At 34.3% G+C, this 22,511-nt stretch overlaps 1 long non-coding RNA gene across 1 annotated transcript; it reads right to left on the bottom strand.

The window, feature by feature from the left end:
* Nucleotides 1–284: 284 nt before the first annotated feature.
* On the bottom strand, nt 285–7,201 carry LOC148272756 (uncharacterized). Its single transcript, XR_015824782.1, has 3 exons — nt 6,837–7,201; nt 2,670–2,860; nt 285–407 (listed from the first exon to the last, which is right to left on the bottom strand). It is a non-coding gene; the product is annotated as an uncharacterized LOC148272756 (long non-coding RNA).
* Between the last annotated feature and the right edge of the window lie 15,310 nt (nt 7,202–22,511).

Genomic DNA, 22,511 nt, shown 5'->3' with positions numbered 1-22,511 from the left:
GTAGCAGGAATCGAAACTGTACTAGGGGCTTGCAATGCAACACCCCGGGTAGATTCTTCAGCTGCAAGGAAATGTGTATTTATTATTAACGATTGACAAACAACAAACAAACATAGGATACATTTAATTACATAGATTCTTCTGTTGTTACCCTCTCTAGTAGTTAGGGGTCGATAGCCGGAATCGAAACTGTACTACGGGCTTGCACTGCAACACCCCGGGCAGATTCTTCAGCTGCAAGGAAATGTGTAATTATTATTAACGATTGACAAACAACAAACAAACATAGGATACATTTAATTACATAGATTCTTCTGTTGTTACACTCTCTAGTGGTTGGGGGTCGGTAGCCGGAATCGAAACTGTACTAGGGGCTTGCAATGCAACACCCCGGGTAGATTCTTCAGCTGCAAGGAAATGTTTATTTATTATTAACGATTGACAAACAACAAACAAATATAGGATACATTTAATTACATAGATTCTTCTGCTGTTACACTCTCTAGTGGTTAGGGGTCGATAGCCGGAATCGAAACTGTACTACGGGCTTGCACTGCAACACCCCGGGCAGATTCTTTAGCTGGAAGGGAATGTGTACTTATTATTAACGATAGACAAACAACAAACAAACGTAGGATACATTTAATTACATAGATTCTTCTGTTGTTACACTCTCTAGTGGTTGGGGGTCGGTAACCGGAATCGAAACTGTACTAGGGGCTTGCACTGCAATACCCCGGTCAGATTCTTCAGCTGTGCCTCGATTATGAACGCTATCTTTATTTGTATATATCGATACGGTATACTTAACTTCTGTACTATCTGTATATAACCTCGGTATGTTCTACCTACTTGTCATATCGACATCATATGATCGAAACAAGCCAATGGAATGACCGCAAACAATTAGTCCGCGTTCCTTACGTCATTAACATTTAAAATAGTTCTCATTTATAGTTTAAATAGGCTTCTGTAATAAAAAGTGCTCACTTTAAAGCGATTATAAACTCCGATAAATCCCAATTCAAGCAAAAAAAGCTCGCTTGAACATGAATTTTGCATGACTTTTGGAAATCACCTAGACGGTACACTTAACGATCGTCTGTATGTATCTACCGATCTGTACCGATCGACTACAAAGCCGGCTCCTATAACGTCTCGATACAAACACTCGGAAAGATAGTAAAACAGATTGAAAAAATATAATAACTAAATTATTTTTTTAGAGTGGTAACTTTCTGACGCATATAATCTGTGTCTGACGCCTAGATACTCTTATTTGTTAATAAGAGAGACAGATGTATATACTCTAAGGAATCAAGAGACATTATTTTAACATCTAGGCGTTCGTTTTATTAAAATGACAGTTGTGTCGGAATTTAATTCGACTTCAAAACTTACTTATTTCTCTCTCATATTTTTAATAGGCTTTTAAGAAAAAAAGTGCCAACCTTAAAACGATTAAAATTTTTAATAATTCTTAATTAAAGGAAAAAATGCTCAGTGGAACAAAATTTTGGACACTTTTAATGGGTAGATAAACGTATCGAGGGGTTCTAGACTCGTCGGTATAAAATTATGTACTTACATCAAAACTTGATGGGGTATCGATACTATACCTTTGTAGTCGGTCGGGAGACTTTTATCTTCAACTATGACGTCATACTGAAGCTATGCCATTTCAGAGCGTAGATATGTTTACCGTGACGTACGCTTCCCCTTGATTCATATCGATGTACCTACCCAAAACTTAAAGGTTGGTAGTATATCTTTATAATCCCTAGAGGGAATTTATCTTCAACTATACTGTCAAGGTGAAGGTATGACGTCTTAATTTTCCCATCATAATCGAGGCACAGGAAGGGAATGTGAATTTATTATAAACGATAGACAAATAACAAACAAACAAACGTAAGAGTAAGCAGAGAGGATAGAACATTCAGCTTACTTTCATCCCTGTTTTTTCATGTCTATACTTCGCTCCCATACATTAGGATCGGGAACAGGACTCCGTTCTAATTTTTACAGCGAGTAAGAAAACTTTTTTTTATATTCAATTACCCGTAGCACTGAACAACAACACGTGTTGGCCAATCTCTCTCTTATCATCGACCTTTCAGGCTCTCCGCCTCAGCTTGAGGCTCTTACATTCCTAAATTATAATTTAATTCCACTAAGAAATATTGTTAAGTACTGTTTTACATTTTCTATACTGGCAACTTATATAAGACTGTAAATATTCCTTTCCTTCCCAAATCCTTCCTATTTCAAAACTCTGGTTGCTTCAACTAGTAATAGTTCTACATTATCTCTGGTTGCTTTTACCGTTCGGTGAGAAAGTCACATGTGAAAATTCGCCTCTCTGATAAATCTTTATCATATACTGCGTCAGCATATTCGTATAAAGTGAAGTTTTGTGTGTTATAAATAGACTAAATTGTACAATTCATCATCATCTACAACATCTACACGATATATACGTATATAGGTGCTGCAGCAATAGTGAAGTGCTTCATATAAGAAACAATCGGAAGAACATTAAAAGTGAGTAACAATTCCATACAGTCCACTAAAACTCTCAAATCCCGCTGTTATCAGTTACTCGATGCCTGAGAGGCATTGAACTGACCAAACAAATATGATCATTTTTTAACTCAACGAGTACTCACCCGTTGGATGGTAATACTTCTTGAGGTGTTCGGGGTTTGTTCGTATGCACCCAGCCCCAAACTTGCAAGTTGGCTTCTTAGGTTCAGCTGTTGAAGATGAAGAATGATATTTCCTCTTATGTTCAGGATTAGACCTGGTGCAGCTATCGCCATACTCACAAACTCCTTTTTCTGCGCTCATTGTTCGTAACCTAAAAAAAAATAGTATTAGGTGTTGGCGTAAGTTTCGTTCGTTTTTTGCCAAAGTAAAAAATTACCACCAAAAGTGAAAAAAATGGTAAAGGTTACGTCAGTCGAAAGAAAATGTTCTGCTCTACAAGATATTGATTGATGATGCGGTTATAATTGACGATTCAGTTGGGGGTCTTCAGTAGCTCAATCACAAATAACTATCCACGTGCTAATAAGCGACGTGATAACAATTTATCATAACGGTTGTTTATCGTATTCGCGATCACAATGCAAGATCCGTGAACACCTAATATTAAACTTCAAAATATTTTCGTTTCGCGACGTATAATTCTGCTTCGCAATCACATATTTGAATTTCACCAGTGCAAATATGGAAAATACTCCAAAACTGCTATTTTGATTAATTATTTATCATGCTATTTATTGCATTTAGCCGGTGGTTAGCCAGCCAAATGGCAAGAAAAGCAGTCGCCATGGTAATTGTAATTTAATTTACACTTTTTTGCATTAGATATTCCTTAATATTTTGCAAATGCAATATGTTATATTATTTTTGATAGTAAACGCTAAACGCTAATGAACTGGATTTATTTACGAAAAAAATAAAAAACAAACCAACACGAGCGTTGACTTAGAGATTACACACGCGTTGACGTATGACTGCGATAACTTAAGCATGTTCATTATTGTCCATTGTGATCGTTCAAATGCTTAGCATGTTTTTAAGCACGTCGATAGTTATTTGTGATTGCGCTGCTGGGCGAGAACTGTTCACGGGGACCCGTCACACTCGATCTTCACAAGTCGCAGTGACGTCAGGAGCTTGCCCAGCACTGACCCCCACCACTAAGAATAAGAATCAGAATAAGGTAAGGTTATGGCAGGTTGGGTTGGATCAGGTTATATTTACCGTAAATAGAAAGCTATCAGTATTAAGGCTTGATTGCACACGGAATCTTGCAAGCTCGGCATTTCTATTCAATGTTAGTGCTAGATTCAACTCACTATTAAATCTAGCAAAATAAAAGAACTGGGCATGCGGTTGGGAGTAGCAGGCGCCATATTCAACAGCATGAAGGCCGTTTCGTAATCAGATGTTTACTCAGTGAAAACCAAATGCCGCTTACATAACGCCTGCATACAGCTATTCTCCTCCACGGATGCGAATCGTGGCACCTCACTAGGGCCCATAACAGCAAAATATTGAGTTTTAAGAATAGGTGTCTCGGAAGAATCTTGACTTTGTAAGGACTGAAGCAATAAGAGATCGGACGCAGCAAACTGCGGTGACAACTGTCATCAAGCAGAGACGATATTTATTTTTTTATTTTTTTATTAAATTGAAAACATATTATACATAATTATATACAATATTCCCAAGAAGTGTTTTAAAAAAAAACTCATTTAGGGACATACAGATAACAAATTCATTTAAAGACGTTTTTACATTTTAAACTATAATATTATTTACAAAAGCAGAAAAATTAGAATTATGATATACTACAAATTAAAAAGGGTATGAAAAATACTTGAAAATAACAAAATAAACAGAATACTAGGCATGGAAATAAATTCAAAATAATGTTTACATTATGCAATCTGGGAAAGAAAATTGAAAAAGTTTAAAAATTACATGTATGTATATATACATACTGAACTAGTACAAAATAAAATCATTTTTATTTAATAAACAAAATATGCGCACACCCAATACAGGTTAATTTTTTTTTATCAAAAACGTATTGAAATTATGTATACATGCTAAAAAAAGTATAAAAAAAACACAAATAACATTTAAATGGTATTAAAAATTACATATACAAGCAAAAACGGTAAAATATTAAAAGATATATGTTCAAGATGCGCATTCTCTGGATAAACTAACATTATTTATTCAAAGTACTTCTGGAAAAAATAATTCTTCAATTCGCACGTCCTGTTTCTATATTTTGAAATTGGTACTTTAAATTTTTGTGGCAGTTTATTAAATTCCTTGAAACCTATGTATTGTAAAGATCTAGTACCAAACTTCGTAGACTTCACAGATCCAATATAAATATTGTTTTTTGATCGAGTACTGTACCGATGGATGTCTCCAATGAAAGCTGGCTTTATGTTACTGTGCATTGAGTCGAGAGTAGTATTAATGATAGTGTCAGTTATCTCGAAAAAGGTTGGCTGGGCCACATACTTTTGTTAGAGGTAACAACTTTGGACGATTTTGGTCTTCTCCACGCGGATATATCTAATATAGTGAGAGGGTGAGGCGAAACAAACTTAGTTTCCAAGTGCCCGGTCACGTCTTTGACTAGGGCCCAAAAAACTCTATTTTTTCGCCACTAAATGAATGACCAGAATCTGATACGAACATCAAATGTTAAGGATCTGGGTGTAAGATTTGTTGGCACTCTGACATTTCATGATCGCACAGAGGCAATCAGTGGTGATGCATTAAAGATGTTAGGATTCGTTCTGTGTACTTCCGGGATTTTCGAAAATACCCGCGTACTGAGAACTCTTTACAACTCCTTGGTGCGAAGTAGACTCGAGAGTGGCTCGATGATTTAGGGGCCACATGAACTGATGTACTCTCTTATGATAGAGAAAATCCAAAAGAAGTTTCTGAGATATCCCTACATGCGAGAGAGCGGGTATTATCCTCGGCTCTACCCGACCGACTTTCTCCAGGGTATGCTCGGCTACAACAGTTCACTAGAAGGAATGTGTATTTGACTACACATTTTTATCGATTGTGGCGCGGTATGTTCGATAATCCCGAGATTACGATGAAGATTAGTTAGTATGTTTCTGATAATTACCTAAGACAGCGTCAGCATACATTGTTTCATATTCCGATATACAGGATGGTTTATCTGTTGGAAAAGCTACAGCTATGCTAAACAATATCGCTCTGGATGTTGATCTGTTCCATGTATCCAAAGGAGTTTTCCGGAGCAGAATTCTCCAACTACTTTGACAAGAGTCCCTCATTTATTTACGGATATTGTCTATTTATACAATTCACAGGGTATTAATATTACAATATAAGAACAGTTAAAAACATTAAAAAATAATAAAGAAGCACTGAAAAACATAAGGGACATCAAGAAAAGATTATTTATTTATTGCTCGTTTAAATCGCTGTAAAGTTAAACCAAAAAAGTCTAGATCTTGTCGTGAGTTAACAATACGACAAATACGGGTCATTGGAGAATTAAGGTCACAGTTTCTTCTATGCTGATCGATGAACAGTACTTCATTGTTCCTCAACTTGCTTGTCGGAATATGGAATTTTACCTGTCTCAGTAATGATGGCATATCGATTATACCATTTAGTATGCCGAACATATATATGGAGTCAATCTTGACACCTTACCAAAACTCAAAACATCAAATGAGTTTTGAGAGCAAGTATTTGGGGAGAATATTAGGCATAAGGTGGTTTGATTTCAAAACTGACATTGAAATCCGAGAACGGACGCAGCAGCCTTCTATAACGAGCGTCTTGAGGATGCGGCGGTGGATCTGGCACTCCCCGCTGATAATATCCACCGCACGAGCCTGGTGTACAAAATATATACATGCAGTGAAGACAACAAAAGCGAATTTTTTCACCCCATCAATTTTTAGATCAGATGAACTAAATACGCTGCATTTTGTTCACAAATGCAGTGCCCTATTATCCACTGGACGCAGAGGGGGGAGTTATGATGATGATGATGCAAAGGATTAAAAAAAAGTGAGTCATTGCTGTCAAAATGGCGGCTTTAAAACTCTGGTGCTCGTTCGGATACGAAGACTATGAAATGTGATACTTATTCTGTGATTCTTAATCTACATATATGTGTAAATTATGATAACTTGACAGATGTGCCGTTTTCAGTTTGAATTTGATTGTCCACTAAAATTGACGAAAGCCGGAATTTATTTATGACCGCTCAAACCACACCCATAATATATTTAAAAATAACTTACTTGAATCAAAATCGAAACAATTATTAAAAATCACACCGGTGGATGTTTTGAATTGAATACACCAGCACAAAATATTATTTATTATTTTATTTTAGCACGACTTAGTAGCGACTAACAACACTGTACGACTGTACCACGAACCCACTATTCGCTGCACATACAGTTGTTTATATTATAAAGTTGGTACAACTGCCTTTCCAGGGGTCTCCATTTTTTTTAATGGCCACGCAGGGTCAAGACCTACCTGGTTCATTTATTTAACGTTTAGTACATAATATTACCGAGTTTTTTATTTTTATTATTATCACGTACCTAATTGCAAAATAATTACACACATTCATTCGTAAGATGTGCTTGTACATACTATAATAACTGTTTTCAAGGAATAGACATCTCTGGCAGAATTTTGTTAATATAAGCAGATATGTAAGTAATTTATGATAACCTAACTGGTCGATTTCTTTTTAATATGGGATAATTGTTTTTCTTTGTACGAGTGTATGTTATCTAAAGAAAAAATAAAGATACATATAAACTGTACACTGGCAAGCTTATCGCCAAATGGCAGTATCTTCCAACCGATCATTGTGTTTTTTAAATAATTCAGTTTTCAAAACGTATTCGATAGAAAAAGAAAAAAATATGGATTTACAAAAATAGATATTCCAGTGTACAAATATAACTTACCTTAAATCAATACAAGTATTCAATGAAAGAAAGGAATAAAAATGAAAGAGGAAATGAGAATATATAAAGGAAGAGAAAGGAGACGTTTCTTCAGACGTCATACCAACATACTATAATTTTGAATTTGGGAATAACTTAGTTAATCATTAAGATCAACAAATCATAACAGGGTTGGAAACAGTTCAAAGAAGTGAATATTGAAGTGTAGACATTTACAGGGCTTTTGTCCTGTCATGGGCTGGTTTCGGAAAAAAAAATTTAGGCGTTGCCTAAAATGTGAAATAATTCGATCAGATGAATCTCTTCGCACCAATAAAGGTTTCAGCTCTTTAACTTCACTAAAATCAACAGATGGAAGAATTGAAAAAACGTGGATGTTCAAACATAGGCAAAATGGTGAATGTTAAACAGTGTGTAAAGTGTAGCCACTTCAACCATTCATTACAGATCATAAGCCCTGAAAATGCTTAGACTTCCATTTCCCCTTCCCTTAGATATTCTCCATCACTGTTGCGGCTTGTTATCCCTTAGGGAGTTATAAAAATTAATGAATTTTTATTTTTATTCCATAAGATAAACATTCAAATATAAACATATTTATATATATTGCAGAGGAGAGAAATAAGAAAAACACAGAGATCAACAGACGGAAGAATTTAAAGAATACGGATGTTTAAGCATAAGCGGAACGGTGAATGGTGCACAGCGTGTAAAATGGCCACTTAAACCAGTCAATTTATCTGAGAGAGCTCATCCAACCTCTTTCACAACACGGACTATCTCTTCGTTCTAGTAACGAGAGAACCCCTTGAATACCCTGTCATCGCTCTAATTTTCTTGCCTCCTCTTTCACAGTAGTAGCCGCTCGATTGTGGAATAATCTAACCACTAATGTTAGAGACGCCCCTTCTTTATTTACATTTAAGTCAAGATCGAAATGTCACTATCTAAATATTTAAATTGTTCCTTTATCCTCCTTCTTTCCTTCCCATCCCCTCTCTTCTCTTCATAGTATAGTGTAAATTTTTCTTTATATATTTTTATTTTTGTTAATCTTTGCTTTTATTTATTTTATAAAATTGTGAGATTTAATAAGTCCATGTATTTATAATTTTCTCAAACTGAACGGTTTGGGTAGGTAGGAAGAAATTGCCTTAAGGCAATATGCCCGCCCTCATATGTATATATAATGTATATGTATATCTTTTTTCACATAAATAAATAAATAAATGACAGGTCAAAGCCCTGTAAATGCCCAGACTTATGAATTCCCTTCTCTAAAATATTCTTCTTCTTTCTTGTAATAATAAATTGGTTTCACAAATAAAATCAAGTAAACAAATAGTCATCGAGTCGAAAACACTCATCTAGGGTTCTGGTTCTATTTCACTCACAGAACTGTATTCTTAATCCGCCCGGACACAGAATTATTATTAAACGTCCGATTATCTATATATCCGGACCGGTGTCGATGGTGCTCGCGGGTCGGTGAAGGCCCGCGGGCCGTAGTCTAGAGACCCCTGTTCTACTCAATTTTTCGATACTGTTTTATCGGCAATATGCTTTTTTATATGGAAAACATCGTTCTTATCTTTTTTCACAGGAAGGTGAGTCATTTTTGATAAACATTATATTTTCATTTAACTTTTGTACATAATATTATTTGTACATTGACGGGCTTATTGCCAAATGTCAATTTCTTCCAACCAACCAATAAAATTAAAGTTTTTTTTTTTTAATTCAAGTTACAGAACATATTCAATAGAAAAGAAAATATTAAAGATGTATAGAAATAGAAACAAACGTATTTGTTTTTTATAAACTTAAATCAAAACTATTACTCAATGGGAAAAAGGAAAAAAGAGGAAAAAGGAAAGGAGAGATTAAGGAAGAGAAAGAAGATGTTTCTTCAGACGTGATTTAAACAGAGATAATGTAGTAACATCTCTGGTGGTGGATGGGAGGTGATTCCACATTCGAGCCGCATGGACACCATATGAGTTAGAGAAGAAAGTAGAATTGTGGATGGGTATTAAGAGGAGTGCCTTGAGAATAAGAACGGAGAGGTAAACCATGAACTGATAAGCGTTGAAATTTTTCACACAGGTATATAGGAGCGTTAGGACTATGAAGTACATTAAGCAGAAGTGAGATCGAGTGATAGTCTCTCCGCTGTCTAATTTTGAGCCATTTCAGTTGAACATGTAGGTACACAGTGTTTTTTTTTTAAATTAAAGAAGCATGGAATTATAACTTTAATTAAACTGAATTATAATTAAACTGAAGCAGACATAATTACTCATAAATGAGTAGTTTTATGTTTCAGCCATTAGTATGCAACTGCCGATTTAAATTCAATTATGCCGTGTTGTGTCGATTTTGAGTGTCAAAATACTGCTGGGATTAAAAAGGAATAGCGTGGGATAACATTTCACGTGTAAGTAGCGAATTCACAAGTAAAATTATTTAATTGTTTGATTATTTTACCGTCTGTCAGATTGTTCAATAAAACAAGGTGAACATTTTGTTAGCACTGCAAGGGTATTAATTTTTATAACATGGCATTCTATCAATGAACATTAGTATAATATTAAAAGGTATTAGTTTACTTAATTACTAAATAATTATTTGCCTAATAAAAGTACACATTTTTTTAAAGTTCAGAGTAGTCAAATATATTTTGTGGTAAAACATAACATTACATTAAACAAAATTACATTATTTATTTATTAACAACAACAACAACAAACCATCACGCCGCTTCCCCGTAAGGGTAGGCAGAGAGGATAGAACGCCACAACACTATCTTTGCATACAGATCTCGCTTCCTCTACATTCATACATCTTCTCATGCACGCGCGCCGATTATTCCTACTTTTGACATGTCCATCTTTAAGTATTTGTTGGATTTGGTCATGCCATGTCTTTCTTAGCCTTCCTATTTCTGCATCCATCAACATTCGCATTGTTAATATTCTTAGCCGTTCTTTCGCTGTCCATTCGTTCTACATGTCCGAACCAGCGCAGAACTCCTTTCTTGGTTTTAATAATAATGATAATGCTTGTCTCAGCCTTACATAATGCACAGATCTCAACATTTGTGCATCTATCTTACATAGTTTTACCACACATACGCCTGAGAGATCGCATTTCGACAGCATTCAGCCTACTTTCATCCCTGTTTTTCCAAGTCCATACTTCGCTCCCATACATCAGGGACGGGACCAGGACTCCGTTGTGAACGGCCAATTTCGCCTCTTGTGACAAACATTTATTTGCCAAGGTCGATTTAAGTGCGCCGTTCACTCTGTTCCCGGCACTCACCCTCCATTCAATATATTTCTCAGTCATTCCATCCCTAGTAAACATACTTCCCAGATACACAAATTCCTCTACTTGTTTTAGTATAACTCTATTCACAGTGATTTCACATTTAGTCATCATTTAATTTATAAAAAATATATTTAATTATTTATATACGGCATTTCTGCCATTTACATATATGTGGTTTAAAGAGTGCTTTAAAAAAATCTTGTATGATCTATTAATATACTCGCACTATACACATTCTAAATTACTTGAAATACACACATATTTTAAAGCAGTTATAAAATAACAAAATACTTTAATCAATCAAATTATAACTATTCTAACCCAATCTCCAGAAATTGATTTGCTCTTTTTGATAAAAATATGTTGGTCACTTTATTTTTTAAGTTAGGCAGAGATAAACTAAATATATTAAAATATGATGCATATTTATTCCCAGTATTCTGTAATCTAAACATATGTGAGTTATTTTGAGCTACCGTTCGCGAATTTGGACAATATTTTTTTTATTTGTGTTAATATAATAATAATATTTGTGTTATGATAATAAATTGTTCGCGGTCTGGTAACATTACGCGGTCATTTCACACATGGACGCAGGTGGGACGTCAGACTTTTGGATACAATACTTCTGGTTTATTAAAATTCTACGTAAAGAAGCGTATGTTTTTTGAAAAATTAACAGTTACTTTTTTAAGTTAATTTTTGCTTAAATATTCAAATTCCTTAATAAATTAAATAGTGTAAGTTGCTCTCCAAGCACAAGAGCTAGGCTCTTTTTTGGAAAGTAACATTAAAACTATTGTAAGAAGTAGATTATATAGTAAATAAAACATGTCTCAGTTATGTGATTTATTAATCAGCAAAGACATGGATGAACTAGGCGAAATGATTATAGAACTACATGAGGCTTCAAAAAGGATTGGTTTGGAAATGAACATTCGTAAAACAAAGATTATGAGTTCAACAGGACGAGACATTTTCATTGACGATAGTAAAATCAAAGTGGTTGATGAATATATTTATCTAGGACACAAAGTCAAACTTGGTAAAGATAACCAGATAGCGGAGTTACCAAGAAGAATAGGGCTAAGTTGGGCTGCTTTCGTCAAACTTAAATATATTTTTGAAAATAAACAAGTCCCTATATGCTTGAAAAGACAAGTATATGAATCGTGCATATTGCCGGTGACAACATACGGACTAGAAACCATGTCTTTAACACAAAAAAGTAGCCAGAAATTAAAATGCACGCAACGATCCATGGAAAGACAGATGCTCGGTGTATGTCTAAGAGACAAAATAAGAAATGAAGACATAAGGCGCCGAACCGGAGTCGTGGATATCGTGGATCGGGCTGCGAAATTGAAATGGCAGGGGGCAGGACACTTGGCGACGCAAAATGATGGCAGGTGGACACCCAGAATAATAAAGTGGAGACCGTGGGCAAACAAAAGAAGTGTTGGAAGGCCACAGAAAAGATGGGTTGACGACATTGCCTCTATTGCCGGTAAAACGTGGATGATGAAAGCGGGTGATAGGAAGGAATGGAGACGTTTGGAAGAGGCCTTTATCCAGCAGTGGAGAGAATAAGGCTGCATAAGAAAATAAAATTATAAATACTTGACATTCATTATCTTTTTTGATTCGACGAATTCAGTTTTCAGGTCAAATTCGTCGTAAAAGATAAACATTTTGGAAATAAAAGTGTTTCAAAGTTAATCAACAATTATTATTGTTGATGTGTTAAATTTAAGATAAGAAGGTAGTAGGTAGACTTAGACCCGTCACTTGACTAATGATGTGAAATAATCGAAATATTTAGATAATCGAAATACAAGCATTCGAGACATGCAAATAATCGAATGAAAACATCGAATAAATCCTTTTTTTTACGGTAAATTGATTTTACGGCAAAAAAAACATTGCTGACATTTTTTTATTTATTCAAACGCCTTTTACGCTTTTACATGTTTTACATACATATATACAAATAAAGACAGACAGATAAATAAAGACAGACAGATTTTACAAAGAAGTAGCAAAAAATATATAAATGATTTTTAGAAGAAAAAGAAAAATATCAAAAATATCATCTTTACATATTAGTGTAAAAGTGGAAAGAACAGACGTGCATTTTTAAATATGAAGACAGAAATGAATTTTACACAAAGAAAGGAGCAAAAATAAAAATGAATTAAGAAGAGAAAGAAAAAATAAATAAATTAAAAATTAAAAAAAAATCATTACATATTAGTAGAAAATATATGAGGATACATAATAATACATTCATGTATTGCAGTGGAGAACAGGAGTAAATTTTTTCGTAAAAGTTGTATTAAAATAATCTTAAAATTAGAAGAAGTTAGAAAAATACTTAATTAGAATACATATATAAGTCAATAAACGGTAAACAATTGAAATCAACATAGTATTATTTAGGTATTACAATTTGAAGATAGTAAATTGATACACCGCCTTTTAAAATTCAAAAGTGTTATATTAAATATATCTACGTCATTTGCGTATTCATTTGCAAATGTAAGAATTCTCCTTATTGGTGAGTGTGCACTGTAGTTTGTTTTAGATACATTTACATATAATGGTTTATTAAATCGGGTAACCCGGCCCGGAACTCGCAAGTTAATCAGTTGTAAATAATCAAATGTTGAATTTAATATTTTAAATAAAAATAACAAATCATTCAGTTTTCTTCTATTTTCTAATGTTTGTACATTTAAATATTAAGTATGAGTAATTAATATCTTCAACTGAAATACCTAATTTGAACTTAAACGAAACGTAAACATTTATGTTGAACTCTTTCAATATTATTCACGTGTTCTTTATAATATGGTGACTATATAACCGAGTTGTATTCAAGTTGGCTACGTACTAAAGCAATATATAAAAGTTTAATTATATAAACTGAGTCAAAATCTGTGATCGTTCGCAGCAGAAATCCCAGAGTTTTCATGCTTTTATTTGTTATGTTATATGCATATTCTTTGTTATTGAAATTTAATTTTTCATCGAATATAATGCCAAGATCGGTCATTATCATCACATTGAAAGCATTGTAGGAGGGGGGAGGGTCAACATATTCATGTGTAAGTACTTCGAAATAATAATGAGGAAGTTCAGCCCTACGGGAAGTCGGATATAAAACATATTTTATTCAGCACGGTAAAAATTAGAGCAATACATTAAAGATAAAATATTTTCATTAAAACGAACTAATTTGAATGACGTCACTAGTTCACCATAATCAACCAATGATCGAACGTTGTAATTGTTATCCTATTTCCGGGAATCAAACTGACCAATGGGCAGAACTGAGGGACGTGAACGTAATACGTCTGATGAGGAGTATAGTAAAAAACTCATAGCGCTGATAATACGACACACAAAAATGTTTAAAGTTGTGAATGTTAGCTCACATTGTAATCAGCTCAGGTTAGTCTCTTTATATTATAAATATGAACCCATAGCAAGAAAATTGATTTAATATTACATACTTGAATTTTATTGAACATAAACAATATTTTAAACTTCCGAAAAATCACTAAAATGAATTGCCATTGCTTCCGAAATGTCATGTCAGACAGAACTCATCAAATGCATTTCCCAAAAAGCGCCTTCGATTCATTTTATGTTGAAATATTAACTTAGTCCGAGTAAACTTTTCTCTCGATCTCTCGAGAAACCATTCCGAATGAATTCTCTCGAAATGTCAAGTCCGAATTCATATCTCGATTTTCTCGGAGTCCATTCCGAATTCATATTTCGATTGTCTCGAAAAGTCAAGTCCGAATTAATATTTCTTGGAAAACCATTTCGAATAAATTCACTCGAGATATCTCGATCGTAAATGTGTTGTAACAATCCCATCGCCTGATTGGCTAACGTCGGTTCCAAATGGTTCAAAATTCAAAATATACTTGACATTTGTATGTTTTAAGAAACCAAAGTAATCATTAACAAATTACAACAGGGATGGAGAATACCTTTAAAAACTGTGTGTAAAGTGCCAAAGGTACACTGTGTGTAAAGTGCCAAAGGTACACTGTGTGTAAAGTGGCACTTACAGCAGCCAATGACAGGTCATAAGCCCTGTAAATGTCTAGACTTCAATATTCCCTTCTTGAAGTTATTCTCCATCCCTGTTGTAGTTTGTTAATCTTAATGACTCCCGAGGGGTTGAAATCCAGTCTTTTGTCTACAAACATTTGGACAAACTCAAATATTGCAAAGTAATCATGCCTAAAGCTACGAAGTTGGGAAAATGACGGGCTTTTTGCGGACAAACAAAGAAAGTCGTGTTAAATGTTTATTAGTTCATCCAGTATAAACATGAATCGTTGATGGAGGTATTTTTTATGTGTTAATATTTGTTCAATTAACAATGCAAAAATATTTTTTGTTATATGAATAAAAAAATACAATTATTAATGCAAATATGAAAAAAAAGTTATTTTAGTATTTTTTCGACCAATGCGTTAAAATAAGTATTTATGATTTTCATCTAGAAAAAAAATATTGCCAACGATCGGAATGTTATTGCCTGTTTTTTATTTTTTTTATTTTTTTATTTTTTTAAAATTTTATTTAGAAAACATACAGTCATACAAAATAAGTACTAAAAACAACAATTTTTAACATAAAAAGACCAATTAAGTTTTCATAAATTAAAAAGATATAAACATTAAATGTGACAAATAATAAAAACTAAATAAGAATTTCAAGTGAGAAAAGGATAATTGTTGACATTTGCGTTTTCCATGGAGGTAATAAATTAAAATAAATAAAAATACCGAATGTACACTCCGAGCCATCCACGCACACACATGAACGCACATATAAAACATACACAAACATATACATTACATGTGGCACATATACATAGCATAAACCACTCAAGATGTACATTCAGCAACTATCCCAAATAATCGACCCCATGAAGAAATTTTCTGTACAAATGCAACGAGTCGCCGGTTTCAATGATTTCGAGACGACACTTAGAAACTTCATTTGACAATCGATTAAAAATAAGTACATTTATATTTGTTGCACATTTGTTAGTACGCCATCATCATAACATTGATCAGTGATGTAAATTCTAAGTTAAAATATAACAAACAATCCCTAATCGTCATTCAAACATGAATGCCGAGCGTTTTACAAGAAGACAGTTTGACAGCTGAAGTTACGATGTCGCATTCGATTCTCAATGTCGAGTTCTTTCGGGCACTCGAGATAAAGCCGATTAATTTTTGATCGACTGCGTTCGTATGGGTGGTTCAAGAATGCCGTCACTCGTCGAATTACGGAAGTCTCATACGATTCTAAAAACGAATGAGTTCAGCATAAGCCCCCAGTTCTTCATTAATTGAAACAATGTCTAGTCAACAATGGGCAAATATCATGGATTTTTTTATTAACTAATAAATTAATCTAAAAAATTACAAGCCGATCGGTACTATTCTTTTTAAAATTTGTTAAGAAATAAGGAAGATATAAAGGATTAAATTCTAGTAATTTGAATGGTGCCAAAAACAAACAATTCGTGACGTCATCAAGTATGACGTCTTCGGATGTTTTGTGACGTCGTAAATTTTTTTTTCCTCAATTACTATGGATTTTATAGAGTATTGTAGATAGTTTCCTTTTTCTATGTGTCGTTTGTTTACATTTACGGCGTCATGTCACTTATCAAACGTTACGAGTTGTGATTTTCATTTTCATGATAAATTGATAATTCAATTTATCACTATCATAATAAATTAATATGAAGAAGAGGTTTAAAACCATAAAATAATAAAATAAACTCGAGATGTAAGATGTAATCGGTTTTCACTTTCATCTGTCAGTGCCTGGAACTGGAGTAGGTAAGGGGGGGGGGGGGAGCTTAAGATAATATGCATAGACAACTCTCCTTATATTTCTATCTGTGGCCTGTGGCATTACCAACATTAAAATGAATGCATTACTCGTGAATTTCTGTGACAAAATTTATTACCAACTTACGAAACGATCGTTTTCGAAAGACCTTATTTTCGAAACGAACCTTATTTGTTAATTTGTAATTTTTTTTATAAAATCACTTTGTTAAGCGCCCTTGAGAGTATTACATTACGAAAATGGCGCCGTATAAGTTATCCACTATAATAAATTAAAAAAAGGAACAAAAGAGAACATCGAGTATTATGGGGGAACTTTGGTGGAACATAAAGGCAAATGATGAGCGGAGGGGATTCATAAAAAGGAGGAAACTCGTTTCACAGTAACGAAAGTTTACTCATTTGTGGCGTGTTGAATAATTGATGCCGTGCCGCAGTCGTGTTATACAATTTATTGAAAAATCCCTCGCCACACTTTGAAAACTTTCATCATGACCAAAAAAATAGGTTTTTATGGATCACTTGGTGCGCAAAAAATGTGGCAACTGGTGATCTAGGCATCGAGTGATGATGAACAAACAAACAAACAATAACGCCGATTCCCCGTAGGGGTATGTACAGAGGATAGAACACCATATCACTCCATCTTGGTATACAGACCTCGCTTCCTCTACATTCATACGTCTTCTCATGCACGCACGCCGATTATTCCTACTTTCGACATGTCCATCTACAAGTATTTGATGGACTTGCTGGTGCCATGTCTTTTTTGGTCTTCCTCGTTTTCTGCATACATCAACATTCGCATCGTAGATACTTTTAGCCGTTCGTCCGCTGTCCATTCGCTCCACATGTCCAAACCAACGCAGCACCCCTTTCTTGATTCTGTCGATAATGCATGTCTCAGCCTTACACACTTCACGGATCTCGGCATCTGTGCATCTATCATACATCGTTTTATCACACATTCGCCTTAGAGATCGCATTTCGACAGGATTCAACCTACTTTCATCATCATTTTTCCAATTCCATACTTCGCTCCCATACATTAGAGTTGGCACTAGAACTCCGTTGCAAACTGCTAGTTTAGCCTCCTGCGATGAACATTTGATTGCCTAAGTAGATTTCAGTGCACCGTTCACCCTGCTTGGCACTCACCCTGCTTTCAATATCTTTCTCGGTCTTTCCCTCCTTAGTAAACATACTTCCCAGGTACACAAATTCGTCTACCTGATTTAGAATATCTCCGTTCACACTGATCTCACATTTAGTTATATTTCCATCCCTTTCAAAAACCATAACTTTCGATTTATCAACATTCATAAGCAAATCGCTTTTCTTGCATACATCGTAGACTTGATGATGTAGATGTAGAGTGATGATGAATATTTTAGTAAACAATGAAGAAGTTCGACGTTGAAGCCCTTTCAAGCCTCACTCCGTCCATGAGATAACGATAATATATTATTTTGGATGCTCTTGTGTATGCCATTACAAAACATTTGGAGACATTAAAGAATAATAAAAATAAGAAAAGGTTGATTCGTATGAACCAGTGACGTCATTCAAAGTAGTTATTAATTTTTTTGTACATTTTCAGGAAACTTTGCCGTACAATTTAATGCTCCATTTTTTACCGCGCGCAAGTAAACATTTATTATATCCAATTTCCCGTAGGGCTAAAGTTCCTCATTGTGAGAAAATTCAAAGCTTATCAGTTCATGGTTTATTCCTTTGTTTTTATTTTCAAAGCACCCATTCACAAGAGGGTATTTGCACAAGTATTTTTCCATTCAAGATTCATTGTAAGATTCATCAACATGCGAGTGTACTATTTTAGAGAAAGTTAATTCTATTAAATACTTTGGTTTGAAAATGGGAATCAAGTAGGGGTAGAGTGGGATTCGAACCTCGGACCTTTGAACCTTGAGTCCGAGACTAGCCACGGGACCGCAACCCGATTCCCGAAATAGGCTGTAGTGCCGTCGTTTAATCAACAATAATTTATTTTTAATATTGTTGACTCCCCTTCGTGCTGCTGCGGATATCCTAACCAATCTTCTGAACACATCCTGTGGTCTTGTCCCTTTCCCCTTCTCTATGATTACCGAATGGAACTTCTCGCTACTATCCGTGGCCTGTTATAGGTCCTGTCGGATATACATATCTGGTGGCTTCTAAAAAGAATTTCAAGGCTTTTAAAAAGTCAATTTAATCAATTTAATCCCAGTCAGTGAAGAATTCACTTCCCTCTCTTCTCAATCCAATGAAGTACATATTATGTAGTTCTGGATTACTTTCTTTCAGCACAAATATGCTAAGGCTACCAGATTTCAGAGAGCTCCTTCAGGCAGCTTTTCTGGTTTGACAACGAGCAAATTTTCCGTGTACGTGGGCTCCGCCAAGGAGACTTATGTCCTCAGATGCGGTGTGCGGTGAGCGGTATGTGGTGGTCAAGCTGTAGTGTCGTCGAAGAAGAAGAAAAATCATTATTACTATTTATTTTTACGATAAAAATGTATATACATTGGAATGCGTAGAAAATATAAGGCCGAAATTCGTTATGCAAAGGTACGGCGAAAGTGCTCATAGAAATCCTACAAATATGAACTCAACACATTTTCACTCCCTTAATACCTTTTAAAACCCAAGTTACGAAGCGTTAAGCCACCCGGGGTCCATTTTTCCCATTGGTCAATACAGGGTAGGTATTATCGGAACCTTCTGGAAAACCCTTTTATCCATATCTATTCGAACTAAGGACCCATTTAGCCCCGGGGTCCCGATGTAAATTGAACACAAATAGACACGAATCGTTTTATCTTAAACCCCGTATAATGTAACATACATTATTGGTCACAAAAAGGTCAACGGATCGTAAGATGAGACTGAAAGTCGATAAGACATGAAAAGCTCTTTAATAAAAAATGTAGTTGTTTTCTTTTCGAATCGGCAACGGGCTTTGGATCATATTTATGTATTTATTCCTGGAGGGGTTGCTAGAAGATGTACTTAATTATTTTATTTTATCAAAACGTACATCATTTTATGTATTTATTTGTATTATTTACACATTTTTATGTTCTATGCGATCGTATGCGACCGCTTGCCCACCACATACCGCACTTAGGACTTAAGTCTCCTTGGCAGGGCCTACATACATACAACTGGGCTAATCGTCAAAATAAGCGATTATGTACATATTTATACATATAGTTTTTTCTCTTTTGGGCCATAACTGTTTTTATATGAGATGGAAGAGTAGAAAAAGATGTTGAAAGAAGAGTGAATGCGGGCAACAAAATGAACGGAGCACTAAGCACAGTAATTTCTAATAAAAATATGTCAATCGAAGCTAAACTGGCAGTGCACAACGGAGTTTTAGTCCCGACACTTATGTATGGAAGTGAAACATGGAACTGGCAGAGGAAGGATGAAAGCCGAGTGAACGCGGTTGAAATGCGATCTCTTAGACGAATGTGTGGGAAATCAATGTATGACAGGGTTACGAATGATGAAATCAGGCGAGAGTGTAAATCTGAGACAAGTATAATTGATAAGATTAAGAAAGGGTCTCTGAGATGGTTTGGTCACGTAGAACGAATGGACGACGAGAGAATGGTAAAACAAGTATATATGGCAAAAATGAACGGCAACGTTAGACGAGGACGACCAAGGAAGACGTGGCATGATCAGATAAACCAAAATCTTAAGTCTGGTCATGTCAAAAGCAGACAGAACCGAAGGGCATGTATGACAAGATGTATGAATGTGGAAGAGGCTAGGAGTGTATGCCAGGATAGACGTGTGTGGCGGTCCATTCTCTCTGCCTACCCCTACGGGGAAATGGTGTGATGGTAGTAGTAGTAGTAGTAGTAGTAATATTATTTTTATTTATGGGAAACATATTCGTTAACCATATTTGCCGCAACAAATTGGTTTCTTAGAACAGGCCCATATAGGAACCGATTGCAACATTAGGCTTACTAATATTTCTGGTTTGCCGACCCTTCATGAGTGTTTTTTGTGCCATTTTGTAAAATATGAAATGTATGTATAAATCAATCAATTGAAAAAAAATGCCCTGCTTATATTTGACTTTTTAAAAAATAAATAAATTTAAAACATATTAAACATAATATTATTTAGGGACATGCAGATAACAATATTTATTTACAGACGTTTTTATATTTTAAACTACAACATTATTTACAAAAGCTGAATAAAATTTATGAAGTTTTAAAAATTTACAAAATAAACATAATACAAGGCATGGAAATGAGTTAAAAATGATATATACATAAAACAATCTATAAAAAAAAATATATATAAAAAAATTACATGTATGTACGAGTATATGAGAGTGCAAATGTTAAAAAATTACAAAACTGACAAAGTTTTTTAAATTAACAAAATATACGTACCTAATACAGGTTAAACAAGTATCAAAAGCTTATATATGAACATAATACAAACTAAAAATGTAAGAGAAAGCATAAAAATCATTTCAAAAGAATTAATAATTACATATACAAGCAAAAACGGTAAAATATTAAACGGGATATGTTCAAGATGCGCATTCTCTGGATCAACTAATATTATTTATTCGACGTACGTCTGGAAAAAATAATTCTTCAATCAAATATAAATAAACATCCCAGCACGTCTTGCAGCTACAGAGCGCATAAAGGATTGGGATTCTAGTTCCTCGTCTCCAATTATGATATATTACAAATATGATATATAGGAGCTAGATTACAGCACGTCTTGCAACTACAGAGCGCATAGACAGTTAAAAATCTAGCCTCTATTTACATTTGATAATTTAATTTTATTTGACAATGAAGTTTAAAGTTTAAGTGATATTTAAAAACACGAAATAAAAAACAAATTTATAAAAATGGAAATTAGATTACAACAAGTCTTGCAGCTATGGGCGGTTGAAATTCTAGATCCCATTGACCAAATTGAGATATTTGATAGTTAATGACATTTACCCATTGAAATTAGATTACTAATCGTCTTGCAGCTACAAACTGCATGGACGAGTGTAAGTCTAGCAACTTAAAATTATCAATAAATTTATAGAAATAAACATTGAGCATAATAGTAAATTTGTAAAGTGTTCATGCTAAAAAGTCAACTAAAACTAAACAGATAAATCACCATTTCAACAGTATGGATAACAAAACAGATAAATATATACGAAGGGTAGCTTTCGTAGATTTTAGGTAGCCACTGTCGCACATGTGGCAAACACAGGCTGTTTGCTGAATTCCTGAAAGATGGCCCATGTGTACGTAGTTGCTAAGGGAGGAAAGATGTCTCTTGTTCTAATGACTTTGTATCCATTTTAGTCTGTATTATTTCGTTTTATAATGGGTACGCAAAATTCCCGCTCAATTTCAAATTAAAACAAAATTAAAAGTAACACAAATGCTATTGCAAACATGACATTTACGTAATTATAAATTTATACTGAGAATCAGTCATGAGTTTTTAAATTACGATTTTTTTAAAAACATTAAATTTGTTAAAACTCAACGATGGAAGAAAAATTATAGACCTTTTAAATTTATTCAAAATTGTAAATTTAATATGGGATTGCCCTGAACTGTTATCTCTCACCAACTTCAAGGTGCCTGGAAGAATAACTAGACAGGTTCCACCATTTTGTAGCAACAATTCGCGGACAATGTATACTTGTGATGCCGTATTAAACAGACTTCGTGAACTCGGCAATAGTTATTCCCACGTA

The sequence above is a fragment of the Micrasema longulum genome, unplaced genomic scaffold (genome assembly GCF_059751315.1).
Source record: "Micrasema longulum isolate JH-2025_06_02 unplaced genomic scaffold, ASM5975131v1 h1tg002195l, whole genome shotgun sequence".
NCBI lineage: Eukaryota > Metazoa > Arthropoda > Insecta > Trichoptera > Brachycentridae > Micrasema > Micrasema longulum.
This window is presented reverse-complemented; position numbering and strand designations above follow the sequence as displayed.